Below are 7,586 nucleotides of genomic sequence, written 5' to 3'. Positions count from 1 at the left end.
GACAGGCGGGACCCTGCGGGACGAAGCGACCAATAGGAAGAGGGTACATGAGATACAGTCCGCCTGCTGGTGTTGACAGGCGCCCTAAGAGATCGTTTATAAAAGTGTGAAGAATTGTGAATGTCAGTTTGTCGCCTTTAATATAGTGTCCTAAGACTGACATCATGCATGTACCTTGGGTGCAGTTTAATTTTGTTCGAGGAAAAGCAGAAGAGTTATAGCAAGGCGACGGCAAATGTAAAATTCGGTATATGTAACTCCTGTGTAGATCTGTTTTGCTCTGTAATTTGTGGATACTCTTTTAATGTTGTCTATCGTTACTTTTTTTTCAAAACATTTGGATTCTATCGATTAGAAGGTTATCACTTTTATAGCTAGTTTACAAACTTCATAAAATTCACATAAGATATTATGTTTTTTATGCTTTTAACTCTAGAAAAAAAAACACGATACTGTACAGTATATACAGAGGAAAGTGACTAACTTTTAATAACCGGAGTTAATGGGAGTCGCAAAATTGATGACAGAGCATACACAATTCAGAAAGGTTACGCACTATGGACATAATAATGATTATCGACTGTAATCTTAATACCTTTGTTAATAAATAATAATAACCTATTTCCTAAGGCTGGTAAACTTATTTTTAATATGTTTTGTATGAACAGAAAATAATCAGTGAACACCCAGTCAATACTGTAGATTAACTGTGTTGTATTTAATAAATGTCTACACATTTTAAATAAATTGTAAATCTGTAAAAATTTAACATAGCCTATGTCTAGATTAAGGTTAAACTTCGAAATACATGGCAGTTATAGATCACACTTTAGTCCTTAAGACAAAGTTTTTATTAGAAAAAAAAGAAGTATCCAGAAATGAACATATTTGTATCGTCTGTGACTTACAAGTGTGTGATCATTTTCATTTCAACTGTACCGTTGTCAAATACAAATTTAACAATGTGAAGTCAAATACAAAGACAAATACAGTATGAAATAATGAGTTGCAAACTCATAATGCTAAAACAATAGTTGTACAATTTCATTTATTCTGATTCCCTCAATAAAACACTTGCTCCAAATTTAATGGGAACACATTTTTATCCTTCTAATTTTGACAATGTGCTACTCAAATCAGTTTTGAACAACAAATATTAATTATCATATCAATAGCCTATGAGGTTATGCAGTATTATGGCATTACAAAAACCCAGTGACTAGGTTCATACACTTCTATAATTGTATGAAACTATAAGAGCAAGGCCATTAAAGAATGGTATCCTCTTCCACTGTGGGACAAAAAGGTCTCAGCTAGTGACAATTTTACCATGCTGCTTTGCTTGATGACCATGGTTTTCCAGAAATATTTCGCAAGGAGATGTTTGATGACAAGGCTGGTTATGGAGGAATTGGCCAACTCCAGGCACATTAAATATGGTACAAAATGAGTGACATCTATATATTTGAACAATTAACTAGTAAGTTCTACAAAAAATGCCTCAATCCTGGTTAAAATATCAGCAAGGCAGGTCTATCTGTTTGTGTGTCCTGGGAAAAGATTCAGAAAGGTAACAAAATGGAAACACAGGTAACATTTTGGATAGTGATTAAAATATTAGTACCAGCAAAGTCTATAATTTCATAGCACATATTATAAAATATTTCTCACACGTAGGAAGAAATTGTTTGTACTAAGGTAAGAATACATACGGAGATTGAACTCCGTCAACTTAAATTAAACCAGTCAGTGACCCAAATCCTGGTCCTAATGGGCTCGTGTATCTGTAAATTTTCTAGGTCTTTTCAAAGCTTTGCCACCTCTAGAATTTGACTAAGCTACCATACTGGTCCAGTTATACATCCAGAAGTCCAGCAAGGGCCTTAGATTTAAATCAAATGCAAGACTATGCAAATACCTGGCAGATGATGTCTAATGTAGACAAATGTAGAACCTTTCATGCAGGTAGCAAAAATAATCACTAAATGAGAAACACTGAGCTTGACGAGGTGACTTTGACATTTGTGTTCCCACAATATTAACATCTGGAGAAGCAATAACAAAAGCAAACAAAATGTTAGGATATGTAGTTAAAGGGGAAAAAATAAATCAAGGTATTTATATAAGATAGGTGGAGATAACAATGGGAACCACATTGTCAAGAAATTGTGACTAATAAAGTGATCTTATCTTGGCTAGCAAAGACTAAAAAGTTGTCTTTAGAAAAATCCGCTAAATACAATATTCATAATCTGTTTCCCCTCTTATCTCATTTTCCATAGCTCTGTTGTGAAGCAGAATGTCCAACCTTTCTTTTATCTGGTAGATGTCCAAGGCCACCTTGGTAATCCAAAATATACAGGCAATGTTGAAGACCCAGACACAGAATAAGAAGTACCTGTACCATTGACCAGGTATCCCTGTGAGAAAAACGGACAAGGTTTTATATTATTTAGCATTGGTTCTTGCAGACAAACAACATAGGAAGTGATTATCATTTTCTATAGAATGTACTATTTATTTTTAGGAAATGACTGCTGTGAAACTACCGCAGGCTTCTGGTCACTCTAAAAAGAGAACACTCTGTCAATGTGCAAGGTGAAGGAGCTGTTGATACACTTGTGCTAGTATCTATTAAATTGCAAGTCTGTTGCAAATTGCAATCAATTTTTAAAATATTTGAAAATTCCTCTCACAGAGATATAAGAACCAAATGCCAAAAATGGAATGAAAGAAAAAATTGACATAATGTTAATCATAGATATCTATATATTGTACTTTATTTATATATTTTTCTTTCTCATCATACTGTACATGTACATGTATGTCTCTTATTTGTTAATGGTTCATGTTGTGTATTGGCTAATTTATTTTACATGCCTGGAATGCAAATTCCCATCTGAGACGATAGACGAATATGTAGTCAGAAAGGCTTTTATTTTACATATACTGCACTGTATGTATCAAAGAAATGTTCCTGAGATTCATATGATGAGCAATCCATCACTGAACTAGAGAGCTAAACTTTTTGCTAATTACGTGGCCATAGCAGTCCACATGCATGTCTAATTTATCTTCAGTATTATTATCAGCAAAGTCTTTGGTTCATTATTTCAGTTATGAAAATTTTCTTCACCATTTAATTTAATGCGCGGTCCTCCACAAAGAGTATCTGCAACAAACTGAAATATTGTTAACCCCCTTAGCCAAACACCAAAACCACAAAAATCATGTAAAAAAATAGTTTAATATGTCCGCCCAGACCTCAGAAACAGTTTGTCAAAACTGAGGTTTCGATTGTTGCCATGTTCTGTGTTGCAGAATACAGGCCAGCATATACAGTAATATGGATGTAAAATATGAACTATATTACAGATTATTAATTCAAAAGCAAGTATAATCCTGCATGGACAGAAATTGTGCAGTACTGTGATGAAGCACACTGTAAAAAACCAATGTTACCTCTCTTCATTTTACATATGAAGAACATAGTTCATACAGTACCTCATAAAAGCCTACAGTACTGTATGTCTTATGTGTATTTGGAAATGCCATTACTTTGATAACTGTATTTATTAGATGTCATATCTGTCATATTATTCCAACCCTAAAATCAGCAGATTTTGTTTCATAATTGAAGGATTCAGTTTACTTTAAAAAAACACTTAAACACTATACTGCAGCAGAAAACTTAAATATAAATTAAAACTCACATTGAGGGATTGGATTCCTTGAATTAGAATGTCCTTAGAAGACAAAACCATGAAGTAAGCACAGTAACTGCACTATGAACTTAATGTAATAATTCAAGAAGTAAAAAATAATTATAACCTCATCATTTCAATATTTCTCATTCTGTTATAACATGCTACTAAAAATATGAAAATAAAAGCAAATTATAGCTTTTTTTTTAAATCGTGCTATCAAAACACACAAGCACCACACTTTGAGTATTACATTACTTCATATTAGGAGCTTTTTTAAGTGTAGTAACAGTAACAATCTATTTTCTGCCATTCAGAAAAGTTGTGCTTACAGGGGACTCACTGTAATGCCACTGTACTGTAATATATTGTCTCTCAAAAACGTTTTTAACAATATTTCTAGAAACACTGTTAAACATTTCTGTGCATCTGTATTGAAGTTATTTATCAAACTACATTCTTTTTTAGTAAAACAAACTTCACATTTTGTTGGTGTAATCCTATAAACCATTTTGCTTTAAGGATTACATGAATATTTTTTGCCAGGGTGTTATGGTTTTGGTATATATATTTAAACTGCATGTTTCAGAGAAAAACATAGCATTTGAGCTTTGTTTATGGCATGAATGTGGTACTTCAAACCTTTGTGTACATCTAAACTTTAAAAAGACTATTTCTTTATGTGGGACAGTCACAGACATGTATGCTTTAGTTACACTTGACTGTTTTCTCATTGCAGAATAGTTTAACTCACCATACATCAATTCGTAATTTTCAGCTTCTTCTTTAGCTCCTAAAATTGAAAGAATATAAAAATCATCTTTCGCCATGAATTGCATTGGTTTCAATTTACATCAATTGTTAACCTCCCCATTTTTTGTTACACACCTGTAGTTGTCTTGCAAAGTAGTGTGATGAGACACATTATAATCGTACTCATTCTTGCAGCCATTCTGAACAGCAGCTGAGTTTTCATGCACTTCTCATCTGTTACTTCCTTCGTTTAAGACTACGTGCAGGAAAAACACACATCTCTGTCAAAGTGCTAAAAATAATACCCAATCATCAGCATTTAAAATAACACTTCTCTATATATTGTTACTATAAACTTCCTATACAGTAGTTTTTGCATCATATCTCATATGTGCAATGTGCCTTGGTCCATTTGTTCAAAAGCATCACCCTGTTAGACAAATTCCTAGATATTTTTATTACCTTAAATACCTAAAAAGATATGATAACATGCAAATTGCTGTTTCTGCGACATAAAAACTTAATAAGAAGCAATAAATAATAAATAAGAAGTAAATATAATCATCTAGATTTTTACTTAAAAAATGTTTTAAATCAATTAAATTCATAGCTTCATTTGTGACTTTTTAACCAAACAAATTGAAGACTAATTATGAGATTTTAATATGTAAACAAACTGTGCACCTTTACCACAAATATTTTGTCCGTATAAATATGAATTATTAGTATGGTTAATTATTAATTGGAATAATATGATGTTACAGCTTTAGGTGCCTCTTCTATGCCTGTTTAGGTGCCTCTAATCTAAGAGAAGTGTGTCTTAGATTTGTTATAACGTTTGTGACACTTGGCAGAGAAAACACTTCTAGTTTCAAAGCAGAGTGGGTGTTTGTTGAGAAGTCCCTTGATCAGAGTTTGCGGGGGTCACTTGATCAGAAACCATTGTAAAGATTACATTGGTATATCTAGGTACGTTGTGGGTTAACGATTGTCAATAAGCAGTACAGAAACACACAATATACATGTAAGATCACATTAAGAGCACAGAGGGACAAGACAAGGGGAGGGGAAAAACAAGAAGAGGAGAGACAAGAGTCTGGAAGAATCAGAACTTGAAGCTTGCACCAGGAGAGAGCTCCTACATCATGATCATCCAAACAAAACCTGACTAAACTGAGTCAAGTTTCTGAATCTCGCTAGAGAGAGCGTGCTATTCTTTGTTTTTAGGGAACTTGGGTTTCCTGGGTAAAAGATACCTTGGTTAGAAACGTCCTTCCTGCTAAGGGTTAATTTTTATGGATAGAAATATAGGCTCCCATTTATTTTGTGGCATCTGGGGTGCAGAGAGAGAGATTTAACTGCAGGTTGTACAATATTCCTTAAGAAGTCAGCTTACAGTATCTCTAGTTTGACCTCTGTAGGCATTATGAGTTTCATGCTTAGTAAAAGTCTGGGATTTTTCTGGGTGATTAGAATGTTAGTTCTTTGTAAATACTATACATATAGTGTGTTGTATGTTTTGTTGCGTATAGTGTAGTTCGTGTATAGTGTAGTGTAGTTCGTGTCTTGTCATCATTAATAAATATTTGTTTAACCAAGTGAGCCTGCTTTATTACCATTCTCACTAAAGCTGTGCCAGAGAGTAAATAATTCACGTTCCCCTAATCATACCAACCACTCAGGTATATTCTGGAGAAATAATTTACAAAATGGGGGTTATGAATAATTATTTTACTCATTGACTAAACCGCGTGGTCAATTCCTGAAATTCACCCACCCATTTGTAACAATAACTTTTATTTTGCCACTAATCAACAATCAGGACAAATATACCCAGTAAACAATATAGAATATATTTTTTTCTTATAAGAAACGTTTGCCATTTATTTTCTTCTAGCAAGAACAGTTCTTTATTTTTCTCCAGAACACAACATTTCTAGGAGGGGATTATCATTTACCCCAGCTTCTCTTTTCAGAAACGTGGTAGAAGCCTGATCACAAATTATGTTGACTAGGCAAAGCTATAAAAGCTCTGTTATTCCCTTGAACAAATCTTCCAAATAAGTAATTATAATGTGACAAAAACTTTTTGTCATTTAGGATACAACACAACTCTGTAGTCCTGCAGAATTCAAAGGCAGACTTAAATGGTAAATGAGCAAAGATCTGGAAAGCAAGATATGGTCTCCCAATTAAGCAACTAATTGATCAAAGGCAATTCCGAAGTTGGTTAGAATGAAAACTGCAAAGACATTACAGCTGCCCAGGATCATAGTTGCAGAAACAGGACCACGCATCACTGTGTGGCCGGGTTAAGCCTAATACTTCATATTAGTTTCCAGTGAACAGATGTAATTTGTCCCTGGCCAACAGTAATCTGGCATCTAGTATAATGTTTGGATTTTGTATTGTATCATATGCCTGGGCTTCCCAACCTGTGCTTCCTCCTATCTACTTCATATCAGATTTTTACTGCAGCCACCTATTTAATTACTTAATTAAATCAATAAATCAATAAAAAGGTGCTATTTTCTACAATGGAACAGAAAGGAAAGTATACAAGTGGGCTAGCTCACCAATGTATTATAATATGGCTAACATATTGGTCTAAAGTTAAAGATAATTTTTGTCTCAGGGCAAATAACATAAGAAACAAGAGGAGACTATCTAGGAAACTACGACCATCTAGTCCACCCGGTACAAAGTTATGACACATATAAATCAATCAATCAGTATCATCCTTTGTCCTATAGTTTAACACATTCTGGGCTTTACAGATGTTTATAGCACTTAACAATGGGACAGTTTGTTATTTAACTAGTGGTTATTAAATCATGCATTTTCACAGCATACTACAGTACATCTCAGACTAGCATTTATGCAGAGTATATTCTGAGTATAAGGTAAATACTACCAGAATACTAAGTAGGATTTCCTCTTTAGAGGTAAAAATCTGTCATCGGTAACATATTACCTAAACCAGATTAAAACATTAGCCTGCTGAGGCACAAAGACATATTAAAATAGAAAATTTGCAATTGTGAGCTTATAAAGTCGTAATTCTGAGATTTAAAAGCGCAATTGCAAGATATCATAGCTCGGTTTTTTTCACTCCCTGGCGGAAACGGG

General features: G+C 33.7%; 1 long non-coding RNA gene across 1 annotated transcript; it reads right to left on the bottom strand.

The window, feature by feature from the left end:
- Positions 1-282: 282 nt before the first annotated feature.
- Positions 283-4,692, bottom strand: LOC148651434 (uncharacterized). The gene is made up of 5 exons (XR_015925750.1): positions 4,593-4,692; positions 4,459-4,497; positions 3,714-3,746; positions 2,309-2,420; positions 283-2,045 (listed from the first exon to the last, which is right to left on the bottom strand). It is a non-coding gene; the product is annotated as an uncharacterized LOC148651434 (long non-coding RNA).
- Between the last annotated feature and the right edge of the window lie 2,894 nt (positions 4,693-7,586).

The sequence above is a fragment of the Lepisosteus platostomus genome, chromosome 12 (genome assembly GCF_059453375.1).
Source record: "Lepisosteus platostomus isolate fLepPlt1 chromosome 12, fLepPlt1.hap1, whole genome shotgun sequence".
Classification (NCBI taxonomy): Eukaryota; Metazoa; Chordata; class Actinopteri; order Semionotiformes; family Lepisosteidae; genus Lepisosteus; species Lepisosteus platostomus.
The sequence above is the reverse complement of the archived record's forward strand: the minus strand, read 5'-3'. Positions and strand labels throughout refer to the sequence as shown.